This window comes from Pezoporus wallicus, unplaced genomic scaffold, assembly GCF_028554395.1.
Source record: "Pezoporus wallicus isolate ANWC-B61680 ecotype Strahan unplaced genomic scaffold, APGP_CSIRO_Pwel_v1 contig_8692, whole genome shotgun sequence".
In the NCBI taxonomy this organism is placed as follows: Eukaryota; Metazoa; Chordata; class Aves; order Psittaciformes; family Psittacidae; genus Pezoporus; species Pezoporus wallicus.
This window is the reverse complement of record NW_026642640.1, coordinates 923,432-945,388: the sequence shown is the minus strand read 5'-3', so window position 1 is coordinate 945,388 and position 21,957 is coordinate 923,432. Positions and strand designations below refer to the sequence as shown.

The following is a 21,957-nucleotide window of genomic DNA, read 5'->3' as shown; positions in this document are numbered from 1 at the left end:
AAAAACACCCAACATCAAGATCTCAAGCAGTGTTTAGAAAATCAAAGTTACATTTACTGTGGGAACTATGAAATTATGCATGCAAGTAGTAAAACAGAGAGAAAAAATCTTGTATAAATAACCAACAACAGCAAGAAGATGGGAGAAGGAAAACTACATTATCTCTACTCCACAGAGAGATTAAGGATCTTGCCTATAGGCAGGCCTCTGCTTTAACCGCTAAGAGTCTTGAATGAACAGTATTGATTCTATTAAGTTCTCTTCTCCTCTGGTAATGTTTTAAGAGAGCAGACAGAATTGTCATTGATGCATCATCAAGAAACTGAGAAATTGCTGGGGGTTTTGCCGTGGAAACTGATAGATCTGCAGTCTTGCATCTTTTGAGCAGTAAGACTGAAGAATAAAAATTTTGTCCTGGGTCACACAGCAGACCAGTGGAACTGGGGAGTCCTGATTATTAATATCCTACACTAATTATGAGCTCTTAGGACAGTGTGCTTGGCTGCTACATCGTGTCATATACAGGGCTGCTACTGGGATAGGAAAAGTCCACATAACTCAGATGGTTATAGAATGCAGCTCAACTTCTGATAAAAGAATATACAATATTAAACCAAATATATGGATAAAAAATAAGCATAGTATGAAAAAAGAGCAAGTTTTACATACACAAAATACCAGGCAAAACTTTCCATTTCATATTTAAATGCTTCCTGAAAATTTTAGAGAACTTAATCCTGCCAAAAATACCAGCTTTGCACATGATACAGAGTACTGTTTCGAATAGCAGCATTCCTTTAAGTTTCAAGATGTTCTAGTAATCCCCTCACTGCATTCTGCCTGCATACTTTATTCTTTCCTTCACATCCCAGAATAAGTGACCATTTATATATAATTATATATATATGGGAAGCGGCCATATATATATAAGCATATATAAAGATAATGCCTGCTATGGACAGGTTCCCTTCGGCATATCTGTAAAGAAAAATTATGCTTTTTTGTTGAGTATGAATACTACAACAGTAAAAGACACCAACAGAAAACAGAAATAAAACAAACAGAAATAGCAACTTAACAGAATTAAGTAGAAACTGAATCAAAAAATTATGTATCAAAAACGGTATTTTTTTTTTAGGGTATACTTGAGAGGCATGAAGAACAGAAGAAAAAAATTAAATTCACAGCAAAAGCATACAGAATGAATCTAATTTTATTTTTTTTTCTCTCTGCTGGATAGAATCTTAGAATGGTTTGGGTTGGAAAGGCCCTTAAGATCATTTAGTTCCAATATCCTGCCATGGGCAGGGATGCCTCACACTAGACCATGTTGCCCAAGACTCTGTCCAACCTGGCCTTGAACACTGCCAGGGACAGAGCATTTATCACTTCTTTGGGCAACCTGTTCCAGTGCCTCACCACTCTCACAATAAAGAAGTTCTTCCTTATAGCTGACCTAAACTTTCCATGTCTAAGTTTAAACCCGTTACCTCCTGTCCTATCACTACAATCCCTGATGAAGAGAATCTGAAGCTTCTTGTTGCCGAAAAAGTTCAACATGACCTAGGTCAGGCTCAGTTTTGTACTAGGAAATTCCCAGGGTTTTTTAAAATAGAAAAATATTTATCACATGTAATTAAATATTACAAGCTCTTAAATGCATAAACATTGCTTCAGATTTTTGTAACAGCTTCAGATGAGTTCCCAAACAATTTCTGATTTCTTGGCAATATAAGACCTATGATTACTTTATCAATTTCTGTCACATAAAAATTAAGGGAAAGAAATAAGAAAAAACATAAATCAGGCTGATTTTTAAGATGAAGCAACCATTTATTTTTTCTATTATTACTTATTTGTGCCTTTTTTAGAAAGGAAGATTGCCAAATCATGGGATGAATGCCACTGACTTCAGCAAAATTAATCCTGCATATGCCACGGTAAGGCTGATCCCATAAATCACATATTCACTAAAGAATGGGATTTCATTTTCAAAAACAGTGATTTCAAGCCCTTGCAAGTCAGGCAGGCAGACACAGCCTGAATGTCACTATCCTTTCTCTCACAAATTACTACACCTACTGAACAAGAACAGATCCACGGTATAACATGCATGTAGAAGACCCAACATAGCTTCCCACACACGTACTACAGAGTGCATGCACATAGGTCAATCTCCTGAGGGACCAAGAAGTAAGGCTAAAGAGGTTAAATTTCTCATTTAGATACTTAAATTAACAAGTTGTGCAATATGATGTGGATCTACATAAAACATGTGCATAGATGTTATAATAGAAGCCTAAAACAATTCAGTATTGAACACTGAGCTCTTGAAGGCCTAAAATACCATTTTAATTCTATTTAAAGTATTAGTTCTATTCCACATGTCTGAAACCTTATACAGATCACACAGAAAACTTAACTGAGGTATAGGTAAAAGCTAGGAACTACTGAAACAATTAATAGTTGTTTATGTCCTGCTGTGGGCAGAATGGCAGAACCATCACTCAGGTTTCCCATGCCAACTGATAACACAACCTTCCCATGCCAGTTCTGAGGCTGAAGATACGTCAGTGTGGAATTACTGAGGTCACTTCTCTCTTTTGTTATTCTCCTTTTTGGCCCTCTCCTAAATTCAAGATTGTTTTAGAGCTAACAGGATTTACAATCATGTAAATAAAGGACATTATATTAGCTTGCATATCAGATATGCTTGTTTGTTCTGTCCAAGGAAGAGCTAGTAATAGCATTTTCATGACATCAGAGGCGAAGCAAAGGAAGCCATTCCAACTAATTAATCTCAGTATTGTTTATAAAGAAATATAGGCAACTGATCTGTGTAATTGTTCCAAGGAGTCACAGTTTGCACAGTATGTTTAAACAACGCAGGACTATTAAGGGCAACTTTGAGGATGGATTTTTTTATTTATCAGTGAAAGGTTCTTTCCCGAGTTCACCAGAAACGTGGTGGGGAAAAATGGCCCACAATGGTGGGGATACAGAAAATTTTCAGGCTTGTCTGTACTCAAAGTCCAGCTGTGTTTGCAGGAACAATGACAAAGTGAGTCTAACACCCAGTAATTTACGAACTGCACAGGAAAGAGTTAATGGCAAGCATTAAAATTAAAAAGATTAAGATACCAGATTTCCACTCATACTCAAAAACTTTTTGCAAGAGACAGTAGAACTTAAGCAATAATTCTATCATTTTGATTTTCTTCTACCTGATTCTCACCTGAACATTTGCAATTTCTAATCACTGATAGTTGAAACTGCAATACATTGTAACAACATAAACATTGAAAGCATATGGTTAAAAGGAGACTTAAATGTGGGAATTATGTGAAATAACATTGCTTGGTGTGAATAACCCTGTCAATTCAAAATTAACATGTTTTTTTGTATGTGAAGATTGAATTTCATGGGGATTTGGGAACAGATCATTTAAGTTGAAATTAATTTAACCAGCCTTCAGGGAATTTGCATTTCTAAGCTTCATTTAGTTTATTTGAAAAATGTTTTTGCATACTTTACATTAAACCTCATTCAGAACTTTAGGGGAAACTGGGCTATAAAAAAGTATAATTACAGATCATACCATTACCATCACAGCTTTTACCATCACACATCACACATGTATTTCATTAAAAAAATGTTGCATCTTTTCTCCAGCTTGCCTTCTGTCAATGTATAGAAATAGGTGATTTTTACATGTACACTGGGCAGTTAATAGATAGGTCAATTCATGTTTAACTGGTAGTTGTATTCATGATGCTACTGAATACAAGACTTCATCTCTAGAGAGGCTGAGGAAGCTTCAATGCTGTGGTGTCCACAAAGGGTGTCTGTTAGCTCTCTACTGCCTCGCATGCTCTCTGTTTTGCAGGCACAGTGCTACCCTGCTGTAATGCTGCCTTGCTATCCAACAATTAAGAACTAGATGTGCCTTTCACCTTCTGTACCTTATAAACTTTTCCCCTCTTCATGCCACATTGCCACCCCCCAAGCCTAAGCCTAAGGTACTCTAGATGATCCATTTTCTCCTCACTGACTGCAGATCAGGAGTTGAACTCAATTCCCCTTAAAGTCTCCAGCCTTTCAAACACCCCTTGTCAGGAATATTACCATCATTTGCAGCTTTGCTTACCTTCATTCAGAGGCATTCAAACCACTTTCCATCTCTGTCTTTACTCAGCTTCCTTGCAGCAGCTCATTTAGCGCCCTCAGCCAGATGAATTCCTTCAGCAGAATACTTGTTTCTGTCCTGTAAGAAGAAAGGCAAAATATCTGAGAAAGCTGATTATTTTCACTATAAACCAGAAAAGAACATACTTATTTTAACTGCAAAAACATTTTTGTGGGGTTTTTTTATAATGATTGAATTACACCAAAAATAATTCAGGAAAAAATCACACTTTGCTAATCAGCAGCCACCAGTGCTCAAAATGGCACTGCTCACAACTGTGCACTTCAGCAGCCCAGGAGTATCAGCTAAACCTCCAAAGACAGCTTTAAAATCACGGTTGGTTTGCTAAATTAATCTGGTTTTAGGGCTTTTCATTTTCCTGCTGATGCTTGAGCTTCTGGTGGATGACATCTCAAAAGTGTCTACTGACCTCTAAGGTTCATCTAACCTTGAACGCTCACACAGCACCAGAACGGATGGCCTTCCTCCATGCTGCTCACAGGAAAAAGGGCTGTCAGCCCACCCTCACCTGTATCTACTTGCAACACTTACTCTTTCCCTGCTTCCTTTTCCTTTATTTTTCTAATCCTCTCTTCTGCCTGTTCTTGCACACTGTGAGGGGACAGGGTGGCCATTTTGTTGATTCCAAACCACTGGCAGTGAGGGGAGCTGGCAGCCATTTTGTGTACAAGACAATTCCTGTGTTAGAAGCTTTTCCTTAGGTCTCCATGAAAACTTTTTTTCGAATCACTAGTTCCACAGAGGAATAGTAAATTCTGCTAAAAATGAATGTGATGTGACTTTTCAGATTATTTCTTTCAGCTGCCAGCTGAACTAGGTAAGAGACCTGCTCACAGCGACCTGTGGCTAGCACAGAGCCACTGGACCTGTCACCCAGCCAGTCTGTCCTTGCAAAACCTGCTGAGGATAAGAAGTGGGGATGACAGTGGAATTCCTGTGTTTATATGGGAGCTATTTAATTGAAATAAAGTTTTGCTGTCATACCTTCCTGTTTTCAGAAGTTATCCAGCTGTTAACTTCCTAATCAAAAAAGATGTGGCAGCATGCCACAGAAAGCTGGCCTCACTTCCAGCATGTAGCCCTAGCTATTTCCAAACCCCAGATTGTGCCTAGAAACACATGCCTCCGGTGAAAAGTTGACTTTTACAATATATGCATCAGAATGTACATTCACTTAAAAGAGCTATACACCAGAAACATCATGTACCAAGACCAAGAGACCACTTCAGAGAAAACCCCAACAGGGAGTGAAACCAACCAAAAATCCTCACAGATCCAGGGCTTTACATGTTTTTCAACAGATAGGTACCTGTCCGTGAGGGAAATATCTCACAGACATACGTGGTAGGCTCTTGATGTATTTAAATAAATGTCTCAATTTGCCTTACAGCACACTATAAATTCTAATGGCTGATACATGGAGTGTTATAAATCTCTGCATGCAGTAAAAATGAGCTAAAGAGCTCCTCTGAGTCCTTTGGTTGGTGACATGAGTGATTCTTGTCCTTATGTGCTTCACCTAAGGGCAATAGGAAGCAAAACACCAAGTATACTGGAAATCTGCCTGACATTACTTCGTGGGGATTAAAAAGGAATTTTTGTTCCTATAGATTTGGTTTGGGATTATTGATAAATAATGATTAATACAAAGTCTAGGGGCTCCTGTCAGCAATCTAAAGACAAGTTTTATGAATTTCAAGGATCTAAGTGTAATATTCCTTTCTCAGAGCTGTCTGAACGCTTCTTAGAAGCAGAGGCTCTTATTGCTTTCTCTGCATTGTAGGCAAGGATCATGTTCCTGACTTGGATCAAGATGCTTGCATTGTGGAAGAGGAATGGTGAGAGAGAAGGAGGCAGAAGGCCACAGGTTTGAGACTCTTACCATGAACTGGGGAAGCTGTGGAGTGGCTGTCATTGCTGAGAGGTGGCAGTGGTTCCCTGAGCCACAGCTGCTGCTGCATCAGTTCTGGCAGTCACCTCCAGAACGCTTAAGCAGGGATGCTTAACAGCTCCTAGAGCACGGGAAAGGTAAATCGCGAGGTCATGGACATTTTTTCACCCCAGCAATCCACTGCTGTGATTAAATGCTGACTGTGCTACAGCTGTCCCTGGACCAACTTCAGTAAACAGTCCTTGAAAATCAAGAGCTTTTCATCAGTGACAGTATTTTCCATGACAATTTGACAATATGACAAAAAAGCAATCACGTATATACTAAAAATACATCATCTCACTGAACTCCATGCTCCTTTTGTTTTAATGGTCATGTGAATCTAAGTCTGATCATCACAGCCTGACTATCCCGTGTTATCCAGGATGTCAGGGTTGAGGCTTGCAGGATTTCTTTCTGACTTTAACATCTATGAATCCATCTATGAATAATTTGTTGTAATTAAATGTCATGTGGGTGTGGATTTGGCTTAATCTCAGGGAACATTTCTGGATAGTACAGAAGTTTGATGTGTATGTGATTTTCATGAGCATACAGTTGTACTGTATGAAATGTACTGTACTGTACAGTTGAAACTGCAGTTCAGCTGAAGTCATAGGCACAGTGCAGAGACTGGCAAACACTTTAATCCCTCCTGCCTTGCACTGAGTTCTGGATTCCCACAGTGCATATCCCAAAAGTCAGCTCCTTTTAAGCAAATTCCATGCTGCAGACTTCCACCCATGTCAACCACCTACATGTCTCATTTTAAAACCTTTTCATTCAATAATCTGTTTTGTATAGATACAAACTAAAACCAAAAGAAATGTTTATATGAAAATCTGTTCCAAACCATCACAATTTACTTATTCTAAAGCTGAGCATGATCCTTTTCTGACAAGTGAGCATACTGACCTTGATATTCAGATCATATCTGAGAACACATGCCACATTATGTATAAAAGTGTTTTCTTCACAGCTAATGATGGACAATGAGCACTTTTCTACTTCCTTTCCTGGTGCATGTCTAGACACTTACATTTGCCAGCCAGAGGAATTTTGTTATAATAAAAGTGGATTTGGGGATATTGTCACACTTTCATTGTATGATAACAAATGTCCATGACAGGGTGTTTTGGCTTTTTATTGCAAGAGACACTAGTAATGTGGAATTTCTGTAAGTGTTGGCATAACTCAGTTTATCTCTGCAATTGTTCTTACCCTTGAGCACAATGTCATTGACTTATTAACCTAAGCATGAATGAACAGCTTCTAGAACAATTTCAATTGCTAAAAATTGGCCTTTATTTGGACATACTAAAGCAAGCACTACAGTCATTTGCTGCTTCTCGCATCTCCCCCCAGATAATTTACATCAAACATCAACAACATAACATTTTTCCAAAACTGAAAGTGTATTTGTAAATTTGAAAATAGAAACAGAATCTGAACACGATTAACTAAACTTGATCTCCTACTCTAATTGTATCAAGGTATAGATCTGCTCTGTGTTTGTCATAGGAGTCTTTTGAGGTATAAAGGCTAAGCAATATTTCTTCTTTCCGTGCTAATGAAGAGCCTGTATCTTTTCTGTGCACTCAAGTGAAATTGAACAGAACTGCTGGCCTAGCCAACTGGAAAATCAATTATTCACACAGTGCTATATGCAAATACCTAGAGTCAAATTTTTCACACCTGATTCGTGAGCTTAATTGCATTCCTTTTCAAAAGCCTATGAACCTGAGCTCCAGTTCGTATGGTGCTTACACACAGAAATTAGGCAAATAGCTTCATACTTACTGCTAAGAAATTCTTGCATAGTTCATGGATCTTTGACAGTAGAAACTCTATTTCAGTTTCTGTGAGCATGCCTGGATCAGACTCTTTACTACAAGCACTCTTACTGCAGTACTCCAGCATTTTTTTTTTTTTTTTTTTTTTTGAATTTACTTGCCCCTTGGTGGGATTTTTCCTGTCTGCACTAAAAAGATTCCAGTTTCTTGTGTTTTGCTGACTAGTGTTTTCATGTATGTTTCGTACTTCACAGCAGTCTTCCAATGCTCTCCCTTTCTCTGTTACCTTCCTGCTTGGTTTAGCCAGTGCATTACAACTAATCTACTTCTCCATACCTGACCTGTTATTTCAACATCTAGGATTGTGGAGGACAATGATAAATAGACCAATGAGATATATTCTTTTACTGATGAGGAGCTCTTCCTTGAAAGGCAGGATATGTTGTTGACACAGTGACTCTCTCAAATGTTGAGGACATCTATGTAGAAATCTGTGGAGGATGAGTGGATCTTGAGCCTTCTAAACAACCAGGGGGATGTTCTGTTTCATTGCAAAAGACAGGCAGCATGCCAGAACTGTAGAGCAGTGAGACATGGAAAAGGCATTTCCCATCCAGCAAGATGTTGAAGTTCAGCATCTTTGCTTATCTCCTCAATCTGCATTGGCTTGTGGACAATCTTTTCTAATAATGTTAACCCCAAAATTTAATATCCAACATTGTAACGGCTGCCTGCAGACATGCAGGAGCAATTACTGACCTGCTCCTGTCCAGCTCATTCTCCCTTACTGTAGACTCAAGCCCTGTGGCTGCTTCTTTGAGTGCTAAATGTCCCGCTGCACATTGAAAAGCCAGATGCTGTTGTCCACTGGTCCAGACCATGACCTTACAAAACCAGTAGCAGTATGTAGTTCACTGGAGCAAGATTAATAATTTGGCACTGAGAAAGCAGTTTGTCATCTTCAAACTGAGGGAGTCTGAGTAAGAAAAAGGTAATAGAGCTAGGGCTTTTTTTTTTTCCCCTTTACGTTTTTTACAACCAATATAAAAAAAGTGCCAAGACATTCAAGGTGAGGTTTGTTATTATCTGTTACCTACTGGCCTAGGGGTAAGAAAGAAGAAGGTGAGACAGAAATCTGTCTAATTCATGAAAGAAAGTGAAAACAGATAACATCTTTTCAGGAGGAAAGAAAGAAAGTTAAGCATCTATCTAATACTTTCACATTGGGCAGCTTTGTTCTGATATGAGACAGTGTTTACCTGCCCCCGAAGAGTACCCAAAAGGCAGAGGCAGCAGAGGCAGACCCTGCAGCTGATAAAGAGACAAATGTTACTATTGTTTTCTCAGAGATGCATTAGTCTCAGGCACTGCAACAATCCAGTCGTATACATGAATCATGGAGAATAATGCATGCTCAGAGGAGAAATTTTCTATTCAGCACCTTCTTCTATGTATTTCCAGCATCTTTCAGGGCAGACGGAGTTGTTGGTGATGGAACATGACCTTCTGCTTGAACCTGAGGTATTGCGCACACTGCTTAACTTATCAGGAGATACTGATGGTTATAAAGTTTACACATCAGGTGATGGTAAGTGGATTTTGTTTGTTTAATAACATTTGTGTTAACAACCAATTTGATTCTTGTAAGGTAAAATACATGAAGCTGAGAGCATAATGAATGGCTCACAGAAGCATTTGCTTTTGTACATGTCAGTATACACAGTGTACACAGAGGGCTCTCCTGTCAAAGCAAGATATTTAACGTATGCCATTTTGTGGCACATAATTATCTTTTCCATAAAAGCATTATTCCCGTACTTAAAAGATATGATGGATGGAGTCTCTTTATTTTTGTGTTCCAGGTAGGAACACAAATTCTTTCTTAATTTGTTGCCCTTACCAGTTTCCATCTGGTTAACACTTCTTGTTCTTTGCTTCCATGAGCAATGCTTTCCTTTATTCTCATCAAGTAGAATTAATTGAAACTAGAGCAAGCAAGTCACAAGGGAGGTAGTGCTCAAACTCATCAGTTTAAGCCCTCTCTTTTCCTTCTCTGTCCCTTAAATGCATAGTCCACTGTCAACTTGTGTCAATTTTCAGGAAAACCTAATACATTACTGTGCAGGTCTCCTGCTTAAAGGCTTCAGGAGCAAAGGGGGATGACAGGTAATTTGTCTTTATGCAAAATAATAGCAAAGGTTTAAACACTATGAGCATCCCCTTTTTGGTTTGGTGCAATGTCCCAGTTTTTGCTGTGCATACATGAGTTTGTGACTCTGATGTCGGAGAAACTGTCATACTGAGCAATCAGGCCATCAAAAACTAGAAAGAACCACGTCTTTAACCACATTTATTTAGAATGCTTCATCCTCATGCAGCAGACAAAATATGGGCCTATGGATGCCATTAATACATTCATATCACATAAAACAAGGAGGTAAAGCCACCAGGAATCTCCCACTCCTTCTGTGTTTTACAGCTCACACTGCCATGCTGCTGCTGTAGCCCTAAGACTGGCATGGCAGAGATCCTAAGAACAGAGGTCATCATAGTACTTATATTTTATTGTCTCCACTGAGCATGACATATCTGCAGCGCAGAGCTTTCCCAGCATGTTCTGCCTTTTTCCTGCGCTCAGAAGATTAAATTATTTCAGAAACAGTTAATTCCTGATTAGTATTCTTGAGTTCTTCCTGATGCCATCACTGCATTTAAGCAGCTAAATGATCTCTCAAAATGGTGTGTCCTTTCTATAGCCAAATACTTTCCATGTGGAGATCTCAGCCTCTGTACAAGACACTCCAAGCATCACGGCAGACAGAAGAGTTGCCTTCATGGCAGCTGACAGCAACTTGAAAACGCTTTGGTACAGGAAAAGGACATGAACCAGTGGAAATGTGTGGTTTGACCACAAGCACTGCAATTCTGGCTGATTCCAGCTGGCTTTTCTATATAATCACAACACACCACAAGAGAGGATCCAGAATGCAGACAGCTAGCTCACCATTTGGAAAAAGCACCATAGGATTCCTGCCCAGAATGCTATGTCCTTACTTTGAAATAGGCCCCTGCTGTCATTATGACATTGTTGTAGAAATTAAGTAGGAAACAGCTGGCCATGTGGACACAGTTATTGCAGAATATCACTTCTGCAACAGCGTAGCAAAAAAAGGTCACTGAAAATGTCCATGTCAAATGAGCTTTCCATATGCACATGACTTTGTCAGCTTGCAACATCTATTTTGGAGGTGGAGTTTGATTTCTTTCGGTGTTGTCTTTGCCTTCCTACTAAGTTAAGCCTCAGTAGCAATGTCAAGAAAAAAATCTTGCACTGGTTACAGGGGTAATGGTAGAAGATAATGATAATATGTCAAACTTTTTGATAATTGTGCATTCAAATGGAATTACAGAGAACTGTTACTCAGGGCAAACTAGTTCTTCATGTCTGACCTGCCCAAGATATTTATCAAAGTTAGTCAGCTTGTCAAACTAAAATAAGTCAAAAAACTGTTTTTTTTTTTTTTCTAGTGGACAGTTTAGAGTCGTTCAGAGGAGAGCTTGTTTCAACTCTGTGCTTTGAAGTAAAAGTCAAAGTACAATAGGAAGGAGGGAATGCCTCAGAAGTGTAACTTAACCCCAAAGAATGCTTAAGTATGAGGAAAATGGAGCAGACAAATATATACATATGGCTTACTTTTTGTCTGGATTTGGATATCACTTATGCTACCAAAAATGAAGATTAAGAGATATGGATCTTTTTCAAGGCCTGTATATGTCATCTTCCATGGTCATATGTCCTGAAGACATGGACTATAAGTCAGACTGCCCACGAATGGGAACTCTCTGAAGGGTTATACTAAGACATTGGGGAGTCTGTGGCTCTGTACTAATCACAGGATCTAAACTCAACAAAAGGGTTATTAGGCACCAGAATCAGAAGGAGGAACAGAACGATCATTTTACTATTCTCAGCAACTTCAAGAATGTCCAAAAGGGGTAGTTTGACCAGTTTCCTGAGGACAGTTTGCATAAGTCCCATTTTAACTTAGGATAAAACCCTGCAATCTTTTTTTCTGGGGTTTGTTTTTTTTTTTTTTTTAGTGAAATGAAAAGGATGCTAGCAAATATGTAAAAGTGTTGTCAGATTCACATTAACTGAGATAGATAAGGAGTTTCTGGTTGCAACAATAGGGTAATACCTTTTGATCAGTACTCAGTAAATCTCTGAATGAGGAGAAGGAACTAGGTGCTTTTTTAATAAAGTTTGGCTCTCAAGTCAATTTACATCAGTCCTCTACAAACAGAGAGACCTGCCTAATTGCTGTAGCATGCATTTCAAATACTCATGAATGAATACACAACAGATTTAATAAACAGCGATACATTTAAGTTTGTATACTTCTGTGGTGCCTGGATGATTTGCATGCCTTCCACTAAATTTGAGAGTAACACATATGTACTTAGATGCAGGCATTTATGTGTGGAAATACTAATTTAAAAAAAGACATTTCCTTCCTCAACAGATGTATGTAACTTTGTTGTGTGGGCAATGTAAATGTCACATTTCTATTATTAGGAATGTATAATTCCTTAATTCTCACTATTTGTCCTAAATTCCTAAATGTGCACTATTTGTCCAGCCTTAGTATTTTAGTCTCATTTCTTAACCATCAATAATGTCTGCCTGACAATCCACCTGACACTCTGCTAATAGCTTTTGAAACAGTTGGTTGATTTCAAGAACATTGCATAAAGGGTTAGAAATTACATTCCTTTTTATTTCCTGAAATCAACTGATAAGTGCTATGACCATCAAGAGAAAGGTTTCAGGGCAATACCTGTTCGGATTTCAACACATTACAGCAGGCCTTAATTAATACATAAGGAGACATTAGAGAAAGTGGGAAAGAGAGGAACTACTGGGGGAAATTAATGAGATGCTTTAAGGTAAATGCTGCATACTGCAATCAGCATTTATTAGTCTTGTTCATTAAAGTTTTTAGTTTTTTTAAAGCTGAAAGGAACATAGACATGTTTGGATTAACTTCTGTAGTTTCTGCTTTCTGATAGTAAAATGTTCTGCATTGCATTTTGTACAAAGAAAGCCTCCTAGACAACTTAAGCTTTTTCAATTACAGCAATATACCAGCCCTCTGTTAGTGCTGTGGAAGTATGTCCAGCAGACTGGAAGTAATTTCTATGAGAAATGGTTAGCACCTCAGCTTGATAAAGGGTAGCACAATCAGGGTGAACTTTCTGTTGCATGGCTTGCTGTACTGGCCATCATTTTTGTTCTACTCACTTGGAAATGAGAAGTATTTTAAAACTGTAAGACTATATGAGAAATAATCACCTCTAAAATTCCTCCTGGAATAGCTTCACGGATTTCTTATGATACAAGGTGCTGGCAAGAATCAAGATGCATTGCTTCATGTTCATGTACTCTTGTGAAAGCTCTAAATCTGGCTTAAACACAAGTATTTTTATCTGAGTGAGGAAAGCATCCTTTACCAGTCAGACTCTACAACTTCGTATTTGGCTCTGGCTGTCTTTAAGAAATTGCAGGAGAGGTTCTCTCCATGCTGAGATTAAGCATGAAGAAAAAGAAATTGCAGGAGATTTTGCAGATCATATAGATATTCCAGCAATGCAAATTCAGTCTGCAGTAGTTCTTCCGATCTCCAAATACAACTCTTCAGAGTTCTGCAGAGTCAGAAATGAGCTGGAGCATTAGAAAGCTGATGGTGGTCTGCCCTGGGACAGAGTTACATTTGTGGCCATTGCCAGGTTCACACTGTGGTTGTTACAGTGTTGAAGTACCTCTTTCCAGAAAGTTGTAAAAGGTATGTACTAGCCCCAGTTTTGCTTTTATTGCTCTTGTTAGGTATGCAATGTACCATGCAACCTTCATCTAGATCCACTGTGGTGTTTTAACATAAGTAAAAAAATCAGAGAGCCCAGTTTTTAATTGTGCCATGGCCCATTTTCATAGATAGATATGTCATTGTTCTTATTTGCTTTTCAAAAGCACCCAAGGCAAAGTAATATCTGACAGAAATATTCTGGAAAACCATCACAGAAAATGCTGTGTTTTCCACAGACACATAACTGTGTGAATTCAAATAGGAATCTGACATTAATATAGGCATTGTGTTTAAGGCTTATGTATGAATCCTTTGCTTCAGGACATAAAATAATCACTAACAAATAATAGATTGGTGAAAAATTCCTCCTCTGGGAAGACTTTACCTGATCAGATTTTTCTCAGCTTTCTTTAAACTACCTGATCACTGCAGAACACAGGGTAAATGCTATGAACTGAAAAGATCCCTTGGAAAATCTGATTTCTTTCTCATTATTAATATTATCCTCCTGAGTAATGCATACATTTCTCACTAATGATGATAGAAGTCATAATGTCCCTCACCAGGAAGAATCAGCTTCCCTGGTTTCTTTATCCATCTATAGCTATAGAACTTCTTTCATATTAACCTGACATCCACATCCAGGCTTAAAAATGAAGCCTTGTTTCAGGTCAATCGAGTGACCTTATTAACTTCACGGTAATTACTCTTACTGCCTTATGCAAGAGAAGAACTGAAACCCCAGACAAATTAATGCTCCTTAGTTTCGCCTTTGACGCTGAATACCAGTGGTCAGACAGTTTGGCTGGCATGCTTTCCTCACCTTTAAAAATGCTAAATATCACCTTCTTTAAAAGTTTTCCTTATTTCTCCCCCCCTTTACCAATCTCAAAAGCTCCTCAAACTAGCTGGTAGATTGAATTTTCTTTCCATTGCAAGAAGCAAAACAACTAAACAAGGGTCTTTCTGTCCACTTGTCAGAAAGCATTCAACAGAGAACTCCCACCAGAGACCAGATCCAGCAACTGTCCAGGACAGCTGCAGAAAACTGAAGAAGCAGCTGAATTGCCGGCCAGGTTATGGTCTCCACGTCAGCAACATAAATCCTAAAAATTGTTTCAACTGGTAATACTTAGTGGTTTCTTAAGCTCTACGCCTTCCAGAAGTGCTGAGTCCTGTTAGCATGTACTCCACAGGCCAGGAAAGCCCATGGGGCATTTGCTTCTCTGATTACAGCAGTACTATTTCTGTGTCTAAAGATGGTAATCAAAATCTCTTGAATATGCAGGTTCCTAGATGTGCCTTGATAAGTAAATCAAAATAAAAGTGATGATTCCACTCACATGCAACTTTTACTCACGGCTAATTCCATCAATTTTATGGAGAGAATGTGGCTAAAAATAGCATTTAGCGCAGTACAAAAATCAGTTAATAACACATGTCACTTTTTCCTTAACTGAAGAAGTTAAATCAGATAACAATGTAAAAAATATTTTTCAGCATTAATTTATTTATGTCAGTTAATTTTTTAAAGTCTTGCTTAGAAACATCAGTTACATCAAGTATTTCTCAATTAGAGAAAGCTGCAATTTAATGTGGCTAGATATTATTAGCTTCACTTGTGCTTCTGTGCTCCACAGGGTAGATCTATGGGAAAATTTGTTGTGTTGGGTAGTTTTCATGTCTTCTCTTCCATCTCTGCATCAGACAAGCTACAATACAAGTGGGGAATTTTATCTGTGAGTTAAAAAAGGTCCTGCTTTTTTTTTTTTTTTTGGGGGGGGGGGGGGGGGGCGTGTGAGTTTTGGACATTTCCAGACCAGAAAAGAACAGCAGAAAATACTTCTTGTAAACAAGAAGTGGTTAAGTATTTGCTTGGAGACAGAGTTCCTATGTCTTTGGGAACAATGTTACTTGAAACATTTGTTATCACTTCCTCTTTTAAACAGTTAAATAAAGAGTCCTTAAACCAAAGGCTCACCGTGATATTAGCTAAAGGTTAAGATAATATTTTTAGATTATTTTTTCATCAATGATTTCAAAGGGGAAAAGTGTAATTTAATTTTAATTGCTGGTCCCATTTCCACAGAATGGTATGTATTGATAAAACAGATGTAATCACACCCTCCCTTGCATACTATAGTTGCAGACAAGGTAAATGAACCAGAATAGAATAGGAGGAAGTATGGGCTACATGAAAACACTATAAACTGATGTGTAAATACTTTATCAGAAATGTGCTTTTATACAATACTGTTTTAATCATTTGGCAGTCAGCCCTCCAGAGGCTAATCTGATAGTCACTCCTGATCCCTCACAGTCCCAGTGCAACAGCACTGCAGGTGTGCTGGAGCATTGTGCGGAAGTGAAGGCATCAGCTCCATCAGTAAATTACCTCCATTTTCTCTCAGCTTGGGCAGGAGCAGGGGCATCCTAGAGGATCTTGCAGGGCTTCAAAGCATTTCTAGTTGCAATAGCCCACCGCAGGCCTTTTCTTAAGCAAAGATTACTAGAGTACAGTAAAGCTTTGTCCATCCTCTTTTGGTCCCGTATGTACCTTTCTGGTACATTTTACCCTGTGAATGCAAGCCCATGTCTGTGCTGAATGGGCCTGCTGGAATGGTGTCTGAAATAATTTGCAGTATTCTCTTGGCATTCAGGAGTGAATCAAGTTTTCGTGTGTCTTTCAAAAAAACAATTTGTATCTGTGGCTTCAATAGTACAAAGAAAAGGTTATACAGGAGAGATGAGGAAGCAAACATGAAATAATGTGAGGGCAAGACTGGAAGCTACTGATTTGAAAAAAAAGATGAAAGATCCAAGCCGACTACTCCAGGCAGCCAAAGAAGCTGGGATGCAGTGTAAAGCAATTTACTGAGCTACATTTTCATAGTATTGGAAGTTCCTGAATAATCTCTAGTCAAAAAAGAAACTGATTCTTTTTCCCCTGAAAAAATTGGAACATTTAGTATGAGGTGTCCCTGCCCATGGCAGGGGGGGGTGGAACTAGATGATCTTAAGGTCCTTTCCAACCCTAACTATTCTATGATCTTGTGATTTTAGATGTTTAACGGAAGAAATGGATTAAATTATATTATAATATACAGCCCAATTCATGTTTTTGCTTTATTAATAATTAAATGAACTGAAACTCTCATCTGTAGAGAGAGTGATAGACTCAGACCAAAATGAAATGAAAACAGGTTGTTTTCCAGCAAAAGATCAAAATCTCCAGAATGTTTCAGGTTTTTATTTCTACTGAATAACACAAAAGTAAGTGTTTCATCTGGTGATTATTTGATTTGTGTTTTTTACCCTTTACAGCTGGAAGAATTTTGTCCAGCTCCACAGCTGATACAGATGTTTTACCTAGAGGGCAAGCAGTACATGTAGAAATAAATCCAGGTAAAAAGCCAGGAGCAAATGCTGAAATATTTTCAGTCTTGCCTATTTTCAGCATCACAGATAACAAACCCAAAGCTTTAGGAATTCTACCTTGAAATCCAGAGAGATAACTATCTGGTCCAGGGAGGAAACCTGACATCTTTTTCAATGTTTTAAATCACTCTTAATGCAAAAGTGACAAAGAAAAGCAAGTATTTGAAAATGCCTTTTAAAAATCTTATAATGGAACTGTTCTTGTAAGTGAATGAATTAGGATATAGAACTGGCCTGAAAAATTCCTTATGGGTTTACAAGTTGCAGCAAGTCTCTGGGGAGTTAGATTCTGAGCTATAAACCTGCCAAAGTACACAGATCTATGTGGTGTAGACAACGTTTGGGAGCTGACAACTTTCCACAACAAAGACACCTCTGATACTGAAAACCAGACCTCTCTGGTTTTCTGTCTCCTGTGTTAAATCATACTTAGCATAGGCTTAAATGTAAGGTATTAATGACGATGTTAGGAAAAAGGAAAATTCCAGATAATGGTAGAAAAACAAAAATAATTGTAGTCATTCTCAATTTAACAAAGTTAGGAGGGTTTCTTCCTTGTTTCCTTTGATTTGCAAACTCTTGTAGAAATGATTTAATGTTCATTAGCGTTTTAAATGTGTTTTGCAAAAATATTTATCCTTTCCTTTCCTTGTCCTTTTCCTCTGTTTATTTCAATGCCAAATGAAATATAATGACTCCAACTTATACTACCATTCAAAACTGTTGTTGTGCAATAGGCCTGGGACAGCATGCTTCATCACCCTCTCAGAGCATGGCTAGCATCAAGCCAATGGAGATGATACATGCAGAACCCAATTTTGATTCCTTACATCAATAGAAACCTTCAGCTCTTTCTCTCTCCCTCTCTCTCACTCTTACAGCCTCCTTGTATTTAGTCATCCTTTTGCATGAAATCTCCGAACTCCAAGTATCTTTCAGAGCCATCCACCCCTCTGTTAAATGTAGTTGAAATTAGCCAGCTGTTTCATTCAAAACATGCCACTGATGGACAAACTAGCAAAGCAGGCGAGCACAGGGGAAATCATGAAAAGGCCCTTAATTACAGAAACCCTTCCTTTATGTTTTATTTTGTTACAGAACTCTTGCTAGAACCTTTGAGGTTTTTTCAGTAAAAAATGGTGAAAGTAACATTACTTAATATATTTACCTTACCTTTAAGTAATTTCTTTGCGTTACACGCTCGAAAACAGCTGTTCAAAAGAAAAGGGAAAAGTATTATTTTCCTTGACTGACAGAAAAGAAATTTTTTTAGTTCAAGAAGATGTAATAGACTTTCAAAAGTTTTGAAGGAAAGAGGACTAGGAGCAGGCCTCAACAATTTTTTCTTTTTTGCAGTGTGAATGAACAATTTCCAGTCAACCTCATGTATAAAGCTTTTCACACGTGATCATCAAATCAGGAGTAAAAATAGCAACAGGTAGAAAATTTAACAAGAAGTTTCATAACTTGGAATAGGCATTGAAAAGCCTTTCACCCTTGAATGCATTTTGCTTTGATAGTGTTACATACAAGTGATGTAGACATATGTGAGATGTTTTTGAGAAATCTTGCACTTATGTCTTAAGGGCTAAATTCAGTGGCTAGATAGTGGAAATAATTCTAGCATTCAATGATATACCAAAATTCATTTTGGTATATCATGTCTTGAACAATTTATAAAACTTGTCCTTTATTCCAAGAGCAGTCTTTTCCTTTCCTGAATACTAAAAACTCTAACCAAGGTTGTGCAAAGAAGCATAGACATGGAGAAAAGCCTCATTTCCATTAACTATTCTTGCTTCTCTACTACTCATTTTCTCTCCAAACACTGGAGAGAAATGTGTGTACCTACAAATGAGGCATGATTTTTTTTGCAGCACACAAAGCATTTAGCCCTGACTCTTTGAAAATAACACATACATACACTACCTAGCTCTGTTTTCAGTATGGAGTTAATGCATGCTTTTAGTGTTTCCAGTATACATATAGCATAATCTAACAGAAGACAATGTGTTGTGTATAAGAATGCATTGATAAAATTTCAGTAGATTTATTTAGTTGTAGTTAATGCAGTATTTAGTTAGTATAACATTACCTCCTTGATTTTTAAACTGTAACCACAATAGAGAACAATTTCCTCCATTAGCAGAACAAGATGGATAGTTAGCAAAACTAACCTTCTTGGGAACTGTAAATTAATCCAGTTAGCTCTGCAACCACAAGGGAGCCTAAGCAACAAAAGAAACACAGAGGACTGTAGAACTGTAAATGTAATGTAAATATGTGGGTATTTAAAATTACCAGAACTGCAGACCTTAAAGGTGATGCCCTGGATTGAAAGCCCTGTTTCAGATGCCATCTTGAATACAGGTGTTAGTCAAGCAATGACTTCAAGCTTGTTACATCCACGGGGCTGGCAATGCTTCTGGAATTCCAGGAGATATTTGTGTCAAATCTTAACAGCAAATAGGAAAAGAATTTGGATCATTTTTTACTTTCTAATGGAAGAAGCACATACGTTTCTATACTAATATTTAACTTTGTTAAAAATAATTTGTCTGGGTTTGGGTTTTGGTTTTGTTGGTTTTTTTTCCTATACAGTTTTCTTGCTGTTTTCTGTGTTTTCCCTATACGTGCATTTGCAAAACTACTAGTGAGAAGAAAACAGTTATCTAAAAGACCTCATAATAATCAGGTTTTTAACTAAGTAACTAAGGATTTGGGGGTTGAAGAGGACATATCAACTTATGTAGTTTCAGGCAAAGAACTTACTCCACAAGGAAAACTGAGCTGGCATTCAGCCAGAATAAGAAGACATTCTTTGAGAGGCAGCACTGCTCACTGCCAATGCCGCATGTTGTGTGTTGGTTAATGTTCCCATAGGACTTTCTTGCCCTTGAGAAGCCTTGTGTAAGATGTAGTTATTGTCAGCATTCAAAGATCTTCTCCTGCAATGTAGCTTTCTGCTGCCTAAACACATGACTGTAGGCTAACTGTTACCACAGTCAGCTTCAAATTTTACAGGCCTGTAGAAGTAGGAAGGATTGTGCTGGCATCATGGGATACGTATGGGTGTGTCTTTGCCTCTTCCCTCTGCAATGATACTATCCTGTTAACATTAGTCTGCCAAGTTAGGTACATTATGTTCTAGCAGAACACAGCCTCCTAATAATGTTTGTTTGACAGACCATAAATTTCAACAGGTGGTCTGTATGTGATTGAAGGCTGCTATATTGCAATTGGATTTTGATCATTATTCCAGTCCAGGAGGTTAAGAACTGAGGTGCACTGAGGTTAAGCATTCTTCTCTTATTTAAGAGAAAAGCCAGTTATTTCTACTAACAAAAAAAAAAAAAACCCGAAAAATCTTCAAAATATCCTAAGGATATCGTTTATGAAAAAACTAATCACTCACTGCTTGGTATCAGCTAATGGATAGGTGATATAAGCAATGTCCTCTGAAGGAATGCATTTTTTTGTGGTTATTTACATTTCTGCTCTAAGCCAGTAATAAAATCAGAGCCCCATAGCATTAGAGAAAGGTATTTCCTCCCTTAGCACCAGTCCCTGCAGCAATAGGGGGTAAAATGACCGTAAGAGCAGGTCAGTGACCAAGGGGCAGAATGCAGCACTCTTGAGCACAGCTTGCGGGACCCAAAAGAAAAGGCCCCTGAGCTACAGATATGGTGCCAAGCTCGTCTGAGGCTTTTTCTCAGAGAACAATCCAGATGGACCCTTTAAGAGAAGACAACAACAATTTAAAAAATAGCTTTAAAGAAAGAAAAAGCAAGTGCTTAGTAAAACTGAAACACAGAGGAAAGGAAGGATGTTAGGTATGGAGTAGAGAGACCAGAGAGGATGATGTAGGACAAAGTGAAAACCAGTGGTGAAAGGAGGGACTATAGAAAGGACTGACAATGTAAAGAGGTGAAATAAAACATGATCTCTTCTGCAGACGTTCATGATTAAGAAAGGTTGTTTCTCCTTCATTTTTATTCCTTTGGCACAGAAGGAGAAACTGTAGGGTGGAGGAAATTAAGTGTTTGGTGCTTGTGCTGATGGAAACTTTTGTTTCAGCCACAGCTCAGGCAAGGGAAGAATTTCCCCCTGGTCAGATGCAGGTGAGGGCTTACAGAGCAGTCGTATCTGTGTTGGAGGCAGAAGCCATTAATATCTGTATTAATTTGTCAAGCCTTTACTAAGGAAAGCAGTGTTAATGAAGCTTTAACATACTTGCCACTGAGATGTGACATGTATCTATAAATATTCAAGGAATGATGGGATCACTTAACCACTCCTCCTTCATTTCAGCCTCGGTTCCCATCCCAAACTGGAAAAATTTTTATGCACTTTGGCTTGTCTCAGTTAAATTAACACCCCCACCCCTCTTTCTATACCTCCTTTCCTGTCTACTTCTTCTGAATCACTCTCTCGAGCTGTGTCCAGGATGCTTTCAGCTCTGGCGTTGAACTGCAGCTTGTCACTAAAGGCATCCTGGCGTGTACATAAAGGGATTTGGAGGTGGAAATGACCACCAGTTAAATCACCTCATCCTCCCTCCAGTCAGTCCAGGATTGTTCCTGCTGCACACTCCCAAGGGTTTGGGGTTTTAATGCTTTGAGCAACAGAAATTCCACCTCCACCCCCTTTGGGAGGGGTGCCTGAGGGCTAATAGACCACACTGTTATGCAATTTTTCCTGATACATAGCCTACATTTTCCTTTG

General features: G+C 38.3%; 1 long non-coding RNA gene across 1 annotated transcript; it reads right to left on the bottom strand.

The window, feature by feature from the left end:
* Nucleotides 1–898: 898 nt before the first annotated feature.
* On the bottom strand, nucleotides 899–5,538 carry LOC130610942 (uncharacterized). Its single transcript, XR_008975120.1, has 3 exons — nucleotides 4,739–5,538; nucleotides 4,148–4,264; nucleotides 899–978 (listed from the first exon to the last, which is right to left on the bottom strand). It is a non-coding gene; the product is annotated as an uncharacterized LOC130610942 (long non-coding RNA).
* Between the last annotated feature and the right edge of the window lie 16,419 nt (nucleotides 5,539–21,957).